General features: G+C 40.8%; 1 protein-coding gene across 4 annotated transcripts in view; it reads left to right on the top strand.

The window, feature by feature from the left end:
* The first annotated feature begins 10,164 nt into the window (after nt 1-10,164).
* The window catches only part of SETD5 (SET domain containing 5), a 67,684-nt gene continuing 56,532 nt past the window's right edge, over nt 10,165-21,316 (top strand). For 3 of the 4 annotated variants that reach the window (XM_075183484.1, XM_075183488.1, XM_075183485.1), the window contains exon 1: nt 10,165-10,485. The gene's annotated coding sequence lies outside the window, so the exon portion shown is untranslated. The remainder of the gene's footprint in view (nt 10,486-21,316) is intronic. The other variant, XM_075183487.1, reaches the window with a different exon arrangement.

A 21,316-nucleotide genomic window follows, 5' to 3' on the forward strand; every position in this document is an offset into this window, starting at 1 on the left:
AAAACACATTGCATCTGTTGATTTGATTTTCTAAGCTTCCTACAAATCACGATCAACGATGGAACGATGTCGAGCAAATGTGGCAGTGTGCACGCACTCACTACCAGCAGCGTAGGCAGATATCTGTAGAGTGTACAGAGTCACAATCTTCTCAGAAGATGGTTATGAGAGATGAAGATCACAGATCGGAAGGTAAATTGTGTAGGTGTGTACGCATGAATCAGCATGATCATCCGGACTTTAAATCGTGGCTGAAACCATTACAAGTGTAGCCAGCTTCAGACTGAAGTGAATTTACCTATAAAATCTAACTAATGGTATTTGGTGCAGATTCGTAGACTGATTTCAAGTTGACAGCTCTACCCTGCACCCCTGAAAATATCCCTGTAATGTAATTAGTCTACTTAAATCATCTTCCTCTTCGGAGGTGTCAATTTGCTGCTAGATTCACACCATTTCTTCTGCACACTGTAAAAGACACATTTTTTTTATTTTTAGATTTAACAACAAGGAAGAAACCATTAATTCACATTTTTTCAGCAAGAAAATAGTGTTTTTTTAATATCCATAGTTAGCTGCCATTAGAATCTGCTGCCTTACATCCACCTCGTTCCTCTTTGATAACAAATGCAGCAAAATAATCACAAGAATCATTGGCCAATGAAATGAGTACGATTGTAATAGGCTGTCTGTCTTGTTCACATCTATATGTGTTTATCTGTATGCAGTGATTCTGGCGTGTGTTAAGAGTGACAACGGGGGGAGGTGCCATGTCTTAGAGATCAATGATCCTGAAACCTGCAGAGATTTCAATGTCCTGTGCAAATGGTGGGAGCAGTATTAACACACTGCATACACAGAGTATCACGCACATTGTATTTTCACTATGGAAATAAAAGCAATGAGTTATTTTAATGACTCAAAATTGCTGTGGACACACAAGGTGTCTGACTTCTCACACGCAGTCCCTCACATTTGCTTTGTCTGAGGCATCTTAAACTTACCTGGACCAATAGTCTTTCAATTCACTAGGAACCAATGGCTTACTGAGGCACAAAGTCAGTGATAGTTTGCATTGCTATGGGCATGGTGGCTCAGTGGTTAGCACTTCTGCCTCACAGCACTGGGGTCAAGAGTTTGATTCCCGACCAGAGATCTATGTGTGTGGAGTTTTTATGTTCTCTCCCGTTTTTTTGTGTGGGTTTCCTCCAGGTGCTCTGGTTTCCCCCTACACTCCAAAAAACATACTATAGGTTAATTGGCTGCTGAGAAAATTAACCCTAGTGTTTGTGTTAGAGAATTTAGTGGGGCAGGGACTGATGTGAATGAGTATTATTCTCTGTACAGCGCTGCAGAATTGATGGCTATATAAATGATGACGGTTATTAATATTGCTGTAGTACACAAAATGGTTGTGTCCAGATGTAAGATGCACTTTAAATATCCAGAAACCAATTCAAATGACTCGCCCTCACCTACAAAGTCCTGAACAATACCACCTTTTTATAAATCTCATCTCGAAATACTCAACCTCTCCCCGTCTACCTACGTCTCGCTTACACTCCCTTCTATGAAATTCACTTCCATGGCCACTCAGCCTCTCACCCACCTTTAAACACTCTCTGAAGGCCCATCTCTTTATACCCTACGCCCACTGATACCACTCCATGCTGTCACACTCGCTCCTTTGTTAGCTGTCCCATCTTACAATTATAATTGAAGCTCTCATCAGCAGGGTCCTCCCTACCCTTTGTGTTCATGTCATTTGTCTACCTCGTATGTCCCAGCTTGATCTGTGCTGATTTTCCCACTGTCCAACGTGGAACATCATGACACCTTACAAATCTGCAACAATAATAATAACGGGAATAAATTAATTGGGGTGGAATAAAATCCGATGAATGAGTGTCAGGCTAAGAAATGAATTGGACTCCTGGGCATTGGGAATAAATAAATGGAGATATTGAGAAATCATATATTGGGCAGGAGATTAGAAAGTATGTTATAGACCACTGTTGGCTAACCTGTGACACGTCAGGTGTTGTGAAACTACAAGTCCCAGCATGCTTTGCCAATATATAGCAGCTTATTGCTGGAAGGATATGCTGGGACTTGTAGTTTCACAACACCTGGCGTGTCACAGGCTAGCCTGTTATATAAACTTAATGATCAAGGCAGTCTACTTCTCAATAGCCTCGATACTTGCGGTCTGGAAGACGCGTTGTCCACCAGCAAGTGTGGTCAATGCAGAGATAGATGGAGGGTTTGAGTGGATCATGGGTCTGGCAGTATTAACAAAGATTACACAAGTCTGGCTCGTGCATGGTATCTATACATATACTACAGCAAGCAGTCTTTACTACCATTGCTCAAAGATACAAACCTACTCTTAAGACCATAGCAACCAATCAGCTTTCTAATGGGAGATGGACAATAAAAGCAAATATATAATTGGTTGCTATGGTTTTAGTGCAGATGTGCAACATTGAGTAATGCTGGTAAACAACCCTCTCCGTATTATGGCAGGGGGCAGAAATATTGGGGGAATGGTTCTATAGCTCCCCTTCCCCTACAGAATCCTTTTCAAGCTCCTCACTCTGACATACAAGGCCCTCGCCAACTCCACTGCTCCCTACATCTCTAACCTTATCTCTATTCACACTCCCTCCTGCTCACTGCGATCGTCCAACGATCGTCGCCTCTCTTCCCCTCTGATTACCTCCTCTCACGCACGTATCCAAGACTTCTCCCGCGCCGCTCCCCTCCATTGGAACAAACTCCCCCGCTCCATCAGAACTTCCCCTAATCTGTCCTCTTTCAAACGAACATTAAAAACCCACCTTTTCCTTAAAGCCTTCCAGTCTCATGCCTAAACTCCCACCGGTCGGCTACCTCTCTTTCTCATCCCTTGTTCCCTTCTCCCCCTTCCTCCTGTCTCTCCGTCTCATCCATGTGTCTGTCTGTCTTCCCCTCCCTTTAGATTGTTCGCTCCTTTGAGCAGGGCTCTCCTACCTTCTGTTTCCATCATTTTTAACTGCGCTCTCCAGCTACTCAGCTCACCTCCTCTCAGTCCCTCTGCTCTCTGTCTCCTCTCGCTTCTCTCCGCTCCCCTCAGTGACTCTCAACCTGTCATCCGTGCCCACCCTCTTGGGCCATAGTTACCTGCCTGTACTCACTTTTCCCCTCCCTCCCTCTCTTTCATGCTGTGCCTGAGCCCCCAGAGTTATAGTGCTTACTGTTACTTGTACTGTGCTGTTTCACCTTGTACTGTGCCATTGTTTGTCCTTGTACGGCGCTACGGATAATTTGTGGCGCCCTATAAATAAAAATTAATAATAATAATAATATAGGCTTCCCCCTCTTACCAAAGCTTCTCAGTGCTCCAAACACGTATAATATTATGCTACATGACCGTGATGACTCTACATATCTGAAATATGTTGTTGTGTAAGGCATTAATATACACCTCTGCAGGAGGCCATCTATGCTCTCATTTATATTTCTTTATGTTTAATCTATAAGCTGGTGCTGGTGTGCTGTGTATTGCAAAACTATTTTTTTTTCTTTTTCAATGGACAGCTACCCTAAGTTCTTTTGAAAATACAGCAAGCCCTTACCCCAAGCTCACGTTATTTCTTGTCAAATTCATACTTTACCACTAGGGTCAGATTGGTGGATGAAATGACTTGTGTAGAGTAAAAAAAAATAAATATTTTATGCATCACAATTGATTTATAGAATAAATACATGATGCAAGGATTGGTGGGCTATATGCAAGGATTGGTGGGCTATACAACCACTTGTCCTAAATTTGTAGTATATATCAAACATGCTATAGTGGACTATTTACACTTGTGTTCTAGAGAGGATCTTTTGGCGGCTTTAATTGGCAGTTCGATCCTGTGCATTACTGAATTAGCCATGGACTACTCCCCCATCACCATCACTATAATCCATGACTGCGACGTCTTCATTGATGTCATAAACCAATTCCCACTCTGCAAGCATATACATATAATAACATACATATAATAATATACATATATATATATATATATATATATAAACATATATATAATGATATACATATAATAACACATGTACTGCCAATTCAGATTAACCAATCACATGGCTTTTAGTAGTTTCCCATAGTCTGACGAGTGAAACCTTGTATCCGATTGGCTGCATTGCGTGTTTCATTTGCTCATATAAGTACCTGCAGTTACTGGCAGTGGTGCAGAGTTAATGTTGTAAATGTATCCAAAATTGCCCATATTTCTTGAAAAAAAAAATGTCCCAGTACCTCTAGATAGCACAGACTACATTTAAGCTGTAAAAATACAGACCACACCTGTACTTCTTTGTGGCATACAATGTGTTGTATGATTCAATATCCATTTGTTTCAAAATAGATGGATTATTTTTAAAACACCTTAGAGGATGGAATGTGTCTGGAAAGTGGATCTATAACAAACGCGTAATGCTGGCCTCTAACTTTTGTTTTCAGTTTTCTTAACATTCTACTAATGACATAAGAAGAAAGTATTAAGATAACACAGGAGATAGATATAGATGCAAGAGATGGATAGCTAGCTAGGAGATAGATAGAAAAAATAGATATATTAGAATAGTAATATAAATATATGAGGGCAAAGTGTTCAATGGACTGGAGTGCAGAGACAAAACATGGAGTAATAGTAAATAACAGGATAGTAAATATGGGTTGTAATAGGACAGGGATTAGAAATTTTACCTAGGCTCTGTTTGGTACGACATTGTAAGACTACTATTTATTAATAACCCCCCCCCTCAAAAAAAAAAACACACCCCCTTTACAACGTCATGTTTAATTTTTCTTTGCAATAACTTTTTATTAAAGAACAACAATCAAAAGAAAGGATATCATGACAGTCGTACAGTTACGAGTAGATGAGGGGAACAGCCATGGCTGAGAAAATAATGCTTCAGAAATAAACTATTGGGATTTAATACAATCAAAGGGTAAAGGGAGGCCCTGTCTCAACTGAGCATTCAGCATTTATTTAGAGAGGGAGAGGTGTAAACCTAACAGAAATTAAACTTGGGGGTGGGGGGGGGGGGGGAGAAGGAAAAGGTTGGGAATGATAGAAGAATAGGGGATGGGGGGGGGGGGTCTCAGGAATCAGGGTCCTAGTCTTGGATGATGGCAAATATATGAATTGGAGTCATATAGCATTGTGTTCTCCTAAATTGAGCCTATTCACGTTTCATTTCTCATCACAGTAGGCTGTTTAGTGCTCATGTTTTCCCAGGTTCATCCACGTTCTAGGAATACAAGAATTCCAGGCTGAAGATTTTCACAGCCAATAAACAGGAGTGCAGGACTAGTTTGTGAACACTGAGATATGTAGGAGCCATGGCCGCAAACTATCATTGAACGTTAGGACAGCTGGTCACATTATTGCCATAGATGTTGTCCAAAAACCCAGTGGTCAGGATGATGTAAAGCTACTTTACTGTTAATGTTAGTGCTCAGCTTTTCAAAAGATTAGTAAAAAAAATAAAAAAATAAAAATAAATAAAATATATATATATTTATATATATATAGTGTTTATTTTTTGCTGGGGTGGAGGGGTGTACTATAAAGTATCACCTCCACCCACCTGGCTAGTTATATTCAACATTGCCAAATTTCCATGAATCCGAGGAAGCAGATTGTGCTCTCAAATTGGCGATGAATTAATTGACAGCGCACTGTTCAGCCTTATTACACAAGGTGTTATTCTAAAACAGGATCTCTCTCAGACTGTTAATTACATGGTGTCACCAGCCATAGGGTGGTGAGAAAAAGTCTAAAAGTGTGTACTAAGCATAAAAAAAAAAAAAGCAGTCTGGGGAATTAAATTGTGTTTTCTAGTATTGCATGTGAAGTATCTGCATAATATTAAAATACTTATTTTTAGCTCTGTTGCTACAAGACATTGTATATAAATTACAACAGTGTGTAGCCTGTATGGAATACAATAATTGAGCAATTAACTAGGCAGAATTGAAATGCAGTTCTCACCAGGACACACAGTTGCATAGAAAAGTATGGAAGGAATTTAATAACAGATCTTTATATCCACTTAGATTATCTTGAAAGTTTGAGTAGAACAGACATATTTTTATTTGGTAGGGTGTAAATGAAAAAAAAAAAAGTAACGCTCTGTGATTTACAGATATGTTTCCAGTTCATTTAAAAATAAAATATTCTTACAGAAATCTAGTCTGATAGTCAATGTACTGTCTCAGCAGCATCGGGAGTTATACATTATACCTTTTACAGAGGAAGACCAAAATAGCAGACTGGTCAGGGGAAGGAGGGATGGGTGCTCTCTTGCAGAGTGTCTCTGTAAAACTGTAGAGGAAACCCCATACCACGAGAAAAGGCAGAGACTGGCAGTCAGAGGGAGACTTTAACCCACCAGCTTACAGATCTCAGTCTGATCTTTTAGAATTTGAAACAAAATTCAGAATTCTCCATTGAAACAGCATTAGCAAAGCGTGCATCAACTGTACTTAAAATATATTTGAGATTATGTAAATTAGATTGAAATGTCATTGCCTAGATATCATTTTTTAAGGAAGATTTTATTTAGCAGCCCATCTTATTTTTTTCTCTCCAGTATACAGAACACAGTTTAGGCTGTCATTGAAAAGATAGATAGATGGATGTATGAATCTGATCTAGGGTTGCAAATGCAAAAAAAAAAAAAAAAAAAAAGTATAATGTTTTAGCAGTATATGTTTATATAAATCCATGCATCTGAAACAGACTTTGTGGCTATTAATACATTGAATAAAAAAATAAAAATGAGTTTAAAGCAGATTGGCATGCAATGGTAAACATCTGAGGAATTCTAATATTTTTAAAATAAAATATAAACAAACTTTATTCAATATTTAGTGGCAATTGAGGCAGTACACGTCTAATGTACACAATACTGCACATCACATACAGGTCAACATAATCTTATTAGGCACCAGCAAATATGAGATATGGTAGACAGGGTCAATTTTCTACCAATATATAGATTTTAATAGATTAGTACATAATACATTTTAAGGAGAGCGATATTATATAAACACATGACAAGAGAGAGTGCTCCAATACTAAGTAGGGGAAGGAGTGATCTGCAGACTGCAGGTCAGACCGGGGAGGTGGTAGGATTGGGGGAGGGGGTTACAGTGCCTCTTCCTGCCACGTAGACCTTCACACCATACCTGATTTCCAGCCCGGTGTATATGCCAAATATGTATCTATATATAAAAATATATATATATGAAAATGATACATGGAGATCAATAGTACAAAGCAAAGCAAAAATCCAAACGCGAGAGGGGTAGAAGGATAGTCCAGCTGCCTGTCTGTCGGTCCGTCTGTCCCCACCCGGGGGGGAGGATCTACGCGGCGCTGTGCATAGAGCGAGAGATTGTGTTCGCGGCTCTGCGGCCGGACGCAGCCGGCTACATTGTAGCGACTGCGCTTAAGGCACAAGGTCACTGTCGCAGCAGAACGCTCTCGCACGCGGCAGAGGGTCCGCTCAGCCTACACACTGCTGAGCCATGGCGGCCAATGCAACTCAACACCCTCTCTCTCTCTCTGCCCCTCCCTGCTGCAGTGCCTGGGAAGCCCCGTGGCGGCGGAGGGCTGCGATCAGCAAATGGATTGCAAGCTCCTAAGCCCTGACCATGACATCCACCGAAGTCCCACTGCCATCCTCAATGGAGGGAGGGAGGCGGCCACTGACCCTCGCAGACCCCCCCATTTTTGTCCTCCTGCTCATCATGGTGGTGCTGCAAGGTTCCCTTCTTCAGAGCCCCCACTCCTGCGTGCAAAAGGGGAGGGGGAAGTGTGAGAAAAACACGGCACTGGAGGGGGAGGTGTCACACAAGACCTCCCCTCCCCCCCAGAAAAAGAGGAGGAGGAGGAGGAGGAGGGGGTGAGATCTGCAGTTTACAATCCCTGTCTGGGGGCTGATGATAAGATCCATGACTGTCAGGGCAGAGATTGCAGCATTTCATACAGGGACCACTGTATGTCCCTGCAGGACCAGCTGCATTTAGGAGGGTCACACCTTGTAGTCCTCTCCATATTTGGTGATATTTAAAATGCAATCTGCCTGGACTATGAATTTACCCCAGTACTGGGGGGTCTTAAAGGCTGGAATTAAGGACAGAGCCTGGATAGATGTCAAACAGTAGCCCCACAAAGGCCAAATTATTCATGCATTGTGTGTGTGTGTGTGTGTATGTTAGGGAATTTAGACAGTAAGCTCCACTAGGGCAGGGACTGATGTGAGCGAGTTCTCTGTACAGCGCTGTGGAATCAGTGGTGCTATATAAATAAATGATGATGATGATGATGATGCATTCCAAACAACCCAATATAGTTATAAAAATGTGGAATATATTTGGGATCAATAGAAACCAATGGCTAGATAGCCCCATCTGAATCTGGGGACCACAGTAAAGGTATAATTTGTCCTGCACTAAAATGTGTTCTATGCAGCAAGGGGTGGAAGCTGATATAACAACAAGTCACACTGGGGATAGGATTGTCATATATAAGGCTTATTATCTAGTTAACCAATTTGCTCTCTTAAGCTTATCTAAAAATATAGCATGTTAATAAGTCTTTCTTCTTCATAGGTCCCCACTGAGCAGGATTAATAAAATGTGGCTCATTCTCCTTACGTTTATTTTGAGGGTCAAACCTTCATTTATGGCAATTATTTAACTTTTTACTATCTTACCTCCAGGAGGTAATCACAAATTTTTGGGGGTCCGTTATGTTACAGACATGAATCCTCACCACTCGGATGCCCTGTTTTAGTCATCAGAAATTAATATTGTATTTCTTTGGCAATTACTGTAGACACAGGAAGAACATTCCAATTAAGTACTCATTTTGAGTGGATCTGAAGTTAATAATTGATTGATAAATATAATGAAGAGGGGTGTAACTATGTATCTATCTGTGTGTGTGTGTGTGTGTGTGTGTGTATGTATGTATATATATATATATATATATATATATATATATATATCAACATATTAGTACCACTGATAGCAAGGAAAACAAGATTACAAAATAATATATCCCAACATTTGAATAATTTAAGGAAGCAGACATTCCACTTATACACTGATATAGGCTCTCTCTCTCTCTCTCTCTCTATATATACGTTTATTTTTTAAGGCTACATGGTAATCTGATGCAGTGGAGAAAAGATTATATTTATTCTATACCAGTGTAGAAGTGGAATGTGTGTGTGTGTGTGTGTGTATATATATATATATTCTTTTATCCACTGCTTCAGATTACCATGTAGCCTTAGAAAATAAACGTGTGTGTGTGTGTGAGTATGTGTGTATATATATATATATATATATATATATATATATATATATATATATATATATATACACACACACACACACACATACACATACACATCTATCTGAGCATTTCTGTGGGTTCCAGCTCCTAAATAGTTAAGTATTTGTCAGCAAATGCAATATAATATAATATTATCATTGTTTATAAATTATGCAGTTTTATGTATTTTCCTGTTTACGTTAAATAAATGTATTTAAACAAATGCTGCTTTCTTGTTGTCTAAACATGCACAGAAACTCTGTAAATGTCTCCATTTCAATGCAACAATCTATTCAGCAACGCACAGATACAAATTATGTGGTCAAATATTTTTGTTACACTTGTAAACCAACTGTGATATTATGTATAAAGTGAAACAAATAGAGACATTTCTCCAAAATGGTAAATAATAAAACAATATTGTTTTGATCAGTAAAGTACATGCTATGACTGCCACTGGCATGTCACATAGAGCCAGACGAGGAGAACGATGTGATCTCCTCGCCTCCTCTCCACCTACTGTGGGAAACCAACTCTCAGCGCGGGCTGTCACTGCGTCGCGTGACAGCCCCCATGGTGATTGACACCCACCGCCGCCCAGTAGGCGTGAAGTGTTCGCCCGGGCCAACCAATCGGACGAAGTAAGGTGGGCGTGCCCGTCGGGGACCTCCCCCCGTTCCCGCCGCCCCTGCCGCCGGAGCCGGGGATCCCCGTGTGGTCAGTCGCGTTTCCGCCCGTGGAGGTAGAGAGTCGGCGGGGGGAGGGGAGGCCGTGTGGAGCGGTTGTCGATGCGGACCAGGGGGGGGGTGGGGGAGAGCAGCAGGATCACAGCCCAGGCAACAAGGAAGAAGGGGGAGCCCTGGCAAGGTACCCTGCACACACTCACACACGACCCTGACGGATATACAAAGTCTGGACGGCGCTGAGCGCTGGTCCTGCCGGAGCCCACCCTGCTCCCGGCCTGGAGGGCTCAGGAAACACCGCGGCTTCACTTGAGGCCTACTAGGTTTTGGCCCTTTAGGACGTGTTGGACTGTTATTTTGCTCTGGGGAGTGAGGCAGGCTCGTTCCTGCCAGGACGGGTAAGTGCAGGGTACCTTTTATTAGGTCAATTTCACAGGATTTTTGGTACTTTTTGCACACATTGTGCAGTTTGCCCAGAGCTCTGGCTTCACATGCACTCAGGGTACATGGATGTGCTCTATGGTCTTGTATAGTATTGAGGAACGTTGTTTACTTTACTTTCTGACAGTTTTACACTGTTTTGTGCTTTAATGACTGATGTGGACATGTGAGAGCTGGACAGAGCTACCTGGAGGGTGGTTGGTTATTCCTGCCCAGGGAAAAAGGTTTTATTGGGGAATAATTGGTCATAGAATCCAGGGAAATCACTGTTATTAAAAAGCTGGGATCTCATGGGACCAGATCTACCTTGAGTGGGATTTATTCCTGTCCAGGGACATGTTAATTTGGTGTATAGCAATCAAGGTAAGCTATTGCCCCCATAAACACTACCAGACATCCCAGTTGTCACATTTATAGGATCAGAGACTATCTAGGGTCTAGGTAATAGGACTTGTTCTATCCTGATAGGGTTTACCTTGTGGGCTATACTGAAGTAGATCTATGATATGTGTCTCAGTGATTTGGAGACGTGGAGGACATAATGTCTTGCTAGGAGTTAAGTTTGGAAAGCAGACCCTGTGTGGCTGGTGTCTTATAGAAAGGTGTTTATCCGTCTGCTTGAGCACCTATGTTTTTGTGGGTACGCATTGCTGTACTTGTGTCCCTAGAGGTAGAACACAATGGTGTTTTGAAAGCTGAACTGTTGTGCAGGGCTAATAGGAGAAGGTGTCCAAGGGTGACCCAAAAAGAGAGCACTGTAATTGTGGTGTGAGAGCTTAATGGCGTATCTGAAAGAGGATACAGGTTTATGGCTGTACTCTCTGGTCCCTAATTCCCCCCCCCCCAATCATTGTGATTATCGCTAGTCTCCCTGTCTCTACCTGGAAGCTGTTGGGAATTCACACCTCCCCCTCCCCCATCTGCACAAGTATCCAAGAGCAAGGATCTTCTGTCTTATTTTAACCACCATTTCTATTGTAACACCAACAGAGTTCGAGGGTGGAGTTCAGGCCTTGAAATCAGCAGCGTATATTGTTTATGAAAGAGGTCTACGTGCTATAAAGAATACACTATTTCTTTCCAATGTGTGGTTTTTTTTTTTGTTTTTTTTTTAGAAACCCCATACCATAAAAGTTTTTCTTTAACCGAATAGACTTCCATGAGTTCTAACTATCTAATCCGTAGTAAATTATACTTTTTTGCATTTTGTTATGTTGTATATTGTCCAGTATAAAATATTCTTGCAAATTTGTATTCCCACTTTGCAGTTTTAATCTTTCCATATCCCCACTCTTCTCCCCTCCCAGCCAGTTCTCAAGCCTAGGAATTCCTTTCATGCTCCCTATTCCTTCTCAATTTACATGCTACATCTGAGCTACATGTTTCAGCATAGCAGTTCCAAACTTTTTTATTTTTGTATTCTTTTTAAGCCTGTATAATATAGCTTGCTTTGTACCTAATGAAGTCTCCCATTCTCACACTGTAACATTAAAAAAACCCATGGTCACCACCCTCTGTAGCATTGCAGGACCACACACTACCAGCTTAAGATCTCCATTTATCAAGGCTCAAAACACTGGGTCACCGTCTAGAAATCCTTGATCACAAACAGTTTGTTTTTCTAGGTGTATTTGGTTGTATGAAGCATTGATGTATCATTTGTTGAATTATTTGGGAGCTGGGGCTTATTAGGCTGTAGGGTTCTTGTAATCTGCAGCTGAACAGGAATCATAATCTTTAATATTAGTCTAAAAGCAAGTTCTTAAAATTGATCATCATAGCAGAATACGCAAGACTTTCCTGAAATGCAGTCGTGTGTTCTCTGTTCACAATTCTCTATTAGGACTTGACCGGCCCCTCCCCCTTCATGGCTGTGTGTCGGATACATGACCTGTTCTTTAGCAAAACAGATAATGTTTGGCTACAATATGGTTAATGTGTGGAAAGTAGATGGTTGTGGCCAGGTGTTTTTCATTGCTGTGGATTAGAAGGAAGGGAAGCATGCCAGGTATTCAGGCTTAACCATTCATGTTCCATAATTAGAGCAATTCAACAATTTCCCACAAATGGGTCATCTTTTCTATTGGATGATACCTATACTCATGTAATCTATTTTGGTTTCCTGTTTGTGGACAATGCTGTTTCCTCTCCAAGGTCACGTTAATGCTTGTACTGGAGTTTTATTTGGTATGTTCAACCTTGCATTGGGAACCACTGCTTTGTGAATTAAACACCATCGAAAAATCTCAATGGTGTATTAACCCTTGCTAAGAACTAGGTTCCAGAGTTTTCTCCAAATTGTCTATGGCTGTGATGCTTTAATCCTCAGCATGCTTTGCAATGCTGCGGTATCTATGTACCTGTTACTGGTTATCAGGTTTTTCAACTTATCAGGCTTTTCTGGTCAATTTAATGCAGTTCAGAGACTCCCATATGCAAGTGGACTTCCTTGAAATAGTGTCTGTAGGTCATATCATTCTGTTAGGGGATACATTTTTAAACATTTTTAATATCTGCAATACTTTTGTGATGCCTTCATCAGAGAGGACTATACGGTTTAAATGTCATTCAAAGATAAATTTTGTCAGCTAAAAAAAAAAGCAATGGCTTGTCTCTGTTAGGAGCAATCGGACGGAGCTCCAGACCTGACCATGTTTATAATAAGGTAATGTTTTATATGAGAGCTGTGTTTTGTTAGGATCTGGCTTGGAATCTGGTTTCTCTCTGTCCATTGTCATTGTTTAAGGGTCACTGCATCCATGGAATGAATTGTTTTGAGCCCTTGGTCTGATTGATCAAGTTTGTGTTTGCTTTTTTTCTTTCCACTGGTATATTTCAATAATCGGGTTATTTTTGTGTAAAGTATATTGCTCCTGGTGAATTTTTGCTTTTTTTTATAGATCTAAGTAAATGTATCTGATCTCTCTGTTGCAATAACATTGTGGTTTCTCCTGTATGGTGAGAGGAATATAGGATCAGTCCAATGTACTGCACATTATTATCCATAACATGCTTCTCTGGCAGATGTGTGATGGGTGTTGCTTTGCTAGATGTTGAGCAGAAGGCTTGGTGCCTGGCCCTAGAACTGCTGTTGCTATGTGAGACTCTCAAGTGCTGTTGTCCATCCCCAGGGATAGTTACCACGTCCATTAGCAATGCCGCTTGGTCCTTGGAGAGAAGACTGGCTGAGCTCTAGTTAGGTGATGGCTGACTTGCTGTATATTTTTGGTTTTTTTTGCCATCTGGTTTAATTTAGATTTTTTTTTTCCTTTTTACTTGACAACATCATTTCCACATTGTCTGATGTTTTGAGAGTTAGGGAAATTCATAATTTAGTGGGACACAGGCTCATAGAAATGTCTACAGCACTATACATTTACATACATTATTGTGACTGTAACACAGGCTCTGCTATTGTGTAAGAAATAGAAGTCTATGTATTCCTGGAAGAGCAATCTTTGGGGCCTAGAATTTTTCAAGCATTGATTTTAATGTCTTTTTTTGTGCTCATAAGTCATCACACGTATGTGTCTAATGTTATATTGTAGAGTGATTGTCATCTGTTTTGCAGTATTTTGTGGAACAGAAGTTAACATTGAAAAGTTCATATTGGTGGCATATATGAATGAGCTTTATGGAGTGATTTTACAGGCTGTATGTATTGCAGTCAAAGATTATTCTGTAATGTTTAAAAGAAAAGTGTGCCATAATATGAAAATGTGGCATAGTACAGTGAACAACTTCTGAACTAACTTTTTAATAAACCACACTGTTCTTGTGGTCAAGGAATATGAAGGCTATATTTTCTACAATATATTTATGTTTGTAGACTGTTAATAGCTGAAGTAAATCAATTTATGCTGCATACACATGGATGCTTGGACGTACTGCCCATGAACCTCTTTGAAAAGCACGTGTGTTCCAATCCATCCAGGTGCAATATAATTGATAAAGGTTTACTGAAATGTGTCAAAGCAATGAAAACTGTGTACACAAGCGATCACAGAAGAGGTAGTTACGGAATTATACAAATCACCTGTGTGTATAATTCCATAAGGAGCCATCCATTTTTTTACCCAAAAGTTTTCATGTGTCCCAGCTGTGTCAAGTATGCGTTTGATGCATTAAAATAAAAACATTTTCTTGTATAGAAGCATTTCTACTACTCCTTCAATCAAGTCGCTGTTGTCTAGCGTCAGTATTTCCATCTACTCTGTTAGCTTTGATATTGAGTTCACATGTTGATTTATGGAATGGGTGTGTGTGTGGGTTATACCAGCTTTGTGGCTTCAAACGCTGAACATTTTTTCCCTGATTTCAATCTGTATAATATCTGAAGTCTATAAAGGTTGTCGGAGGCCTGCTAGCACAAACTATGTTCCTGAATGTGTTCAGATTGCTGAAGTCCTGCAAGTTTCCTTTGAGCGTTTGTAATCTTTTCCTAATGACTTTAAACTACGGAAACCTCAGTTTTTCTCTGTAAATCTCTGAGCTGTATCAGTGAAGTTCTATGGTTAGGAAATAATAAAACATGCAATTTGTGTTACTTTCTTTCAAAAGCACATTGGGACGTTTTAACTTGCTGAAAAGTGTTTTAATGTTTATATTTTGTTGTTGAATCTCATTGTATTTATATTTTTTTCCCACCCAGTGTCCAGGGCTTGGCTCTCTGTGGCTGCCATGTTTTCCTCTTGCATCATCTGTGCATTTCTCTCACGCTCCCCTCCCTGGACAGGATTGTACACTCTATCCCCTGTATTCAACTCTCTGGTAATTGCAGCCACTCCCCTCCGCCTGTGCTGTGTGTCTCCTCTGCTTGTACTCCTTGTCACTACCCCCCCACCGCCCTGTTTCATAGCCAGAGTATGATGAGATCACTAGTTATTAGGTCCTCAGAGAGAACCTGCAGGCTGGGTGAGGGGGGGAGGGATTTAAAACTAGTCTCCCTTTTCTCCAGCCTTTTGTTGATAGAGGACAATGCAGTTCAGTGCAACATGTTGATCAGTCTTCTGTGTTTGAGATGGTTAAAAGTTTCTTTAGACTTTGCGGGGAAAAAAATTGGTATCAAGCCTAGAGTGGAGAGCGATGTTTTAAGCACTGACCTTGATTACCTACTTTTAAACATCAGCTCCTTTTTCAATGTTAAATATGTCTTTGTTTGGAAACTCTGCTGTCTGTTTCTCTATGAGTCAGCATTGTTTTATGCAAAGGGGACTTTTTTTTATTCCCTTGCATCTGATAAATGATTTGCTTGAAATAACAAATTTCGCAAATACTGTGTACTTGCTATGCTGCTAGACGACTTAGTCAGTTCATCAGGATATGGAACTGTGTAGTATGGGCTTGGTGTACTTTCAGGGTACAGAGACGGTACTTTCTGCACAGATCTTGTGCAATGGATGTAGGAAGTAAATACAGCACATTCAACCCTAACTCTTAAGCAGGAAACACGTGTAAAATGAAGATGTCGTCTTATTTCTGCTGTCTATATAAAGTGACCTTGTCGCCCATATCCTGTCGGCCCTGTGCCAATATTGGTCTATTGATTGATTTATAGCATGTTGTGACATCGCTAAAGCATGATTAACACACTTCCTCATGTCTTAGTGGTGGTGTTATTTCCTAGTGAATGTATAAATAGAATTTGGTGTACAAAATGGCTGCTTTCCATGTGTGATTTGTTAAGATGGTGAATCAAATATCAATTATATGCCTTAAAGAACCTGGCATATATGGTTACTTTGCTTTGAGATGAACCTAGACCAAGATTAGCTTTTATAGCCCTCAGAAATGTATGCAGAGAATATGCTAAAAAACCTTGCTGCTGACACCAACATTTTCTCCAACGCTGCACAATACATCAGTCTGGCTTGCTGATCTGTGCTGATGAGAGGACGAGCTTGGCCTGCACAGGCTGATCTGTTACACAGTTGCAATCTGTCACTTTATTGGTAGTTTTATTATACACTGTTCACCCACTGTGCAGTTTCCTCACTTAAAGTTACATATTGCATAGATGCACATGTTAAATTTTCCCACCTGTGCAGACTGCACCAAGTGCTGAATTCTGATCTCCATGAAAGCGTTCCATAAATGAGTTTTCACCAATATTATCTTTTATATAGCCCCCATTATATGACACAACTTTTTTTTTCTAACGGTATGGTTTTGGACTGTGGCAGGAAACCGGAACACTCTAGAGAAAACCCACACAAACATGAGTAGAACATATAAACTCCACACCAGTAGGGCCCCGGTCTGAATTGCACTTATGGCCCCAGTGCTGTGAGCCGGTTATACTAACCACTGTGCTACCCATTATCATTAGAATTCTATGGATGCTTAAGTACTTGCCACTGACATTGTGTGCACAGCATGGGTTTTCATTTGTCCACACATTTACAATGACACCCTAAAGAGGCACTACTAAAAATTAAGCTTAGGTAGGGTGTCATTCACCAGAGCCCTGGAGGCAGCCCTGTGTAGCCTGTTTTCTTGGATTTCCATTGGTTTGCCTCCATTCCTCCAAAAACGGTGCTGTGTGATCAGGACGAACCAATAAGAAGGTGCAACCTTAGAGATTGCAGCTTCAGGATTGGTTCTCCTGCTCACACCCAGCTCTGGGTGAACGGAAATCTATATCCTCCATGGCTCTCTGGGAGTATTATTATTATTTATTATTATTATTACCATTTATTTATATAGCGCCACTAATTTCGCAGCGCTGCACAGAGAACTCGCTCAGATCAGTCCCTGCCCTATTGTAGCTTACAATCTAAATTCCCTAACACACACACAGACAGACAGAGACGGACAGACACACACACACACACACAGACTAGGGTCAATTTGATAGCAGCCAATTAACCTACCAATATGTTTTTGGAGTGTGGGAGGAAACCCACGCAAACACGGGGAGAACATACAAACTCCACACAGATAAGGCCATGGTCGGGAATTGAACTCATGACCCCAGTAATGTGAGGCAGAAGTGCTAACCACTTAGCCACCATGCTGCTTTAAAAGATCCGGCAGGCTCCCAATTTCTGCATTATTTTGGCCACCCCTCAACTATTTTCTTAAAGAACCATTTGCAATTTTAGTATTGATCGCTGGAAGTTCATCTGTCATTGTCCATGTGACTCTGCACAGTCACTATGCACGGTCGTTACTTTGTAGATAAAAGGTCCAGTTTGTGAAAGCCTAATGTAGGTGAAATGTAGTCTGTAAAAGCAAAGCAATAATCAGTTGGGGAATGAATGTATTACTAATCTACCATTGTCCAGGCTGCAATGTGTTTCATATAATAACACCATTATGTAATAAAGGATCCCAGGGTTCGCACAGAGCACTGGGAGGCAGTGTCTGCCTAGTGGGCCACAGGTCGTGCAGTCATGATTAACAAAATCCCCTCTTCTGTCCGTACGGATTTGGAAAATATGTTGGAGAGCTCGTGATTCTTTCGAGGATGTTCAGGGTTAGGCTACATCCTCTGTTGTCTGGTTTACAGATGACTTATTGTCCCTTGATTTGTAACATTTCTGGACAAAAGCAAATATACAAAGGTTTTACATTCTGTCGGGATTGTTTGTCTGAGCACAATAGGAAGTTCACTTTAATGACGCATCAAAAATGTCTGAATGCTGGCAGTAACCCTATACCTTTATTGCCCATAGGCTGTTCACTGTATGCATAATATAATGTATCTAATATTCATATGTTCAGTTGTATAGGAGAACTTGTACATGTATATAACTGGGAATTGAACCAAGTACTTCCGTTTTATATAGCGCCATCATGTTATGTATGTAGTGCTATAATTTACAGTCTAACTTTCTGCAAACACACACATTAGGGCCAAGCCTGTTACCCTACCTGTATGGTTCTGTATTGTGGGGAAAAAACCCCACTGAAACACGGAGAGCTCATGAAAACTCCACGCGGCCTACTTGGCAGCTGCCTAAACAACTTCTGCCAACATGGGAGACAAATGGCTAAGGAGCATGATGCCGAACAAATATAACGGGCACACAGCTACTCTGAGCTGGCAGAGAATGAGTGCCCATACAGCGCAAAAGCTTTATCCATGTATGTAAATGATGGACTCTCATGGTAGCCAGCAACTCACTGTCTTATAGTTTCTACAATGACTGTGTCATGTCTCCACCTCCCACTCTCTCCTCATTCTGTTCACACCGCGCCACCTGTAGCCACAGAAAAATACCAGTGATGGCGTTATTATTGGTGGCTGTTAGTGCTTCTGTCTTAAACTTTCCCAAACAGCAGCAACAATTGTTATCCTGCTACCTTATATATCTGTTGTTCCCCACACCCCTTAGATCGTAAGCTCTTTCAGACAGCACCGCCTTCACCTTTTGTTTCAGAGCAGTGGAATATACCAACTCTTTATAAATTATAATCTTAAAGTCTCAGCCCTGAGGTGCAGCAATGCTAACCATCGTGCCACAGCCCCCCCCCTCCCCCCCCCCTCCCCTTCCAAAGTGGTTATGTCCTGCTGCATACATTTAATTTTGTTTTAGGTTAAGTACCTTGGAAATTTTTATCATAATCCGAAAGGTCCGTGTTGAATTTAGGTTTTTCACTCTCATATGAGGCTGTTGTTAGAGCTTTGTGGCTAAAATATGTGACCTCTGTCCCAGTCGTGTTTTCATTGCTAACTACACGTATCCGGTAACACGATTCTGGTTATAATAGTAGTGTATAATTTGAAGATCTACACAGTAATCTTTTATGAGATCATGGTGCAGATATTTGCAGAATTGGCAGCAAGTCCAGACTGCTGTTCTAAAAGGCGCGATTGGTGTCACCTGTGAGAAGTCTGTGCCCGTGGATCACACAGTACATTCTTTGTACAGTAACATTTTAAGTGGTATTTCTATCCAAAGAGGAGTACGGCATTGTATTGTTAATTTCACATAATGATAAACTGGATTATGATCAAAATTTGGATATATTGAGTCTGGGCCCCAGCAGTAATGATGCTTTGCAGCTTTATAACTATGACAAGATCCCGGTGGACACTGATAGGCTAATTAGGCCAGATCTCCTATACTATGGCAACCCCAGGTGGCGGCCAGTGAGAGACAAGTCACGTAACCCAGTGTCTGTTGTCCTTAATGATAGACGTTATGCTGGTTTCTATAACAATGCTCTCCGGAGCAATCATCTGATGTGACCTAACAAGACAAAGGATCTAGTCCTAACCTCCTCGCTTTTATAAAAAAAAAAAAAAAAAATTATGATTTGCAATATGGTGGTGAGCAACATAGTTGTAAACAGACAAGTTGTAGAAATTTAAAAGCTGTTTAAGGTACTTTGGAAATAAATGGTTCTCTCTAGATGCAAGTAGTGAAAATACGGAAGCACACGGGACTTTACCACCTGACGCTTATACAATAAACCAGTGTTACTTTATAACCAGTGCTCCCCCCCAACCAACATACAACGTTTGTGTCTAGATGCCTGAGCAACCACAAGTGCACCTGTGGCAATAACACTACAGAGCTGAGGAATGTGGATTCTGTGGTGCATTGTTATTAGATCTATTTCATCTTAGTGTACACATGCAGTGATATTGCCAGTGATATTGCTGTATGTGACCAGCATAGAGCAGTAATGTCTCAGACATGGGCTGACAAATCCCATCGTGTGAACGTATCTTCAAAGACTAAATTTATACGGATTGCCGGTCTGATACTTTCCATGTTCACACAGGTGTGTGGTAAAGTGAGACCACGGAACACGGCAGTGAATTAGGCATTTGCCGCCTTTGTGTAGTCATACGTACCTGATAACGGCAGTTGTTTGGTCTGTTTTGACTGACTTATGAGGGTGTAAATGTTCTCCTGATGTATTTAGTTGTACAGGCTTTTGGTACATTATCCTGCTTTCCATCATCAATAAACCTACATATCCATGATGTACACTCTAGTCCCCCGTCCTGAGCTGTGAAAGCATGTGAACACAGAGAAACCAAGTGCATTGATACTAATGGTCATTTTCTACAGAGCTTAAACTGAAGTGGACAGTTCATTTCCTCATAGCTCTGTTTTCAAGGCCTGATGTAATTGAAGGGTCGGGGTGACATGTTAAAGGCTTAGTTCTGGTATTTTATTGGCAATTTTAACTACATTATATTGAAAAAATACTGTAAATGTTTTATATAATTGCAGCATGAAATATTCCTACCTTTCCCCTGCAGTCATCAAGTTACCGTTTAACATCATGCACCTCCCTTGTTTACCAGTAAGAGGATACATTATGGGGGGGGGTTACTGTAGCAGAAAGTGGTTTGTGTTTCCCGGGCTCGCCTGTAGTGGTCACATGACCAGCCAGGATTGTCTTCCATTCCTCTGCCGCATTGTTCCTATAGCAACATGAACGTAAGGATTCCACTCCATGCAGCTAATACATTGTGTTCATATGTGTCTATATGTAAACACTTATGTGCTACACCAACAGTGTATTTGGATTTTCTTTTTTTTTTTTGGTGAAGCTATCTTTTTGTTAATGGATCTTTGTCTCAGTCTGAATTTCTTCAAATACTGCATCTAGTGACAGAATTTAGGGAAACCTAAGAAGGATTTTATCTCCCGTGGGCAGTAAAATTATTATTGCATATCATCTATGTAAGATTCATATTTATGTTTTGATTAGGGGTGATTTCTGCCTATGGTGAACTAGTTGACAACCCTGCAATGATAGGACTGCACCGATCACTTCCTAAACACTGAGCAAGATCTGAATGACACTAATGCTGGTTTCCTT

Source organism: Mixophyes fleayi, chromosome 8, assembly GCF_038048845.1.
Source record: "Mixophyes fleayi isolate aMixFle1 chromosome 8, aMixFle1.hap1, whole genome shotgun sequence".
In the NCBI taxonomy this organism is placed as follows: domain Eukaryota; kingdom Metazoa; phylum Chordata; class Amphibia; order Anura; family Limnodynastidae; genus Mixophyes; species Mixophyes fleayi.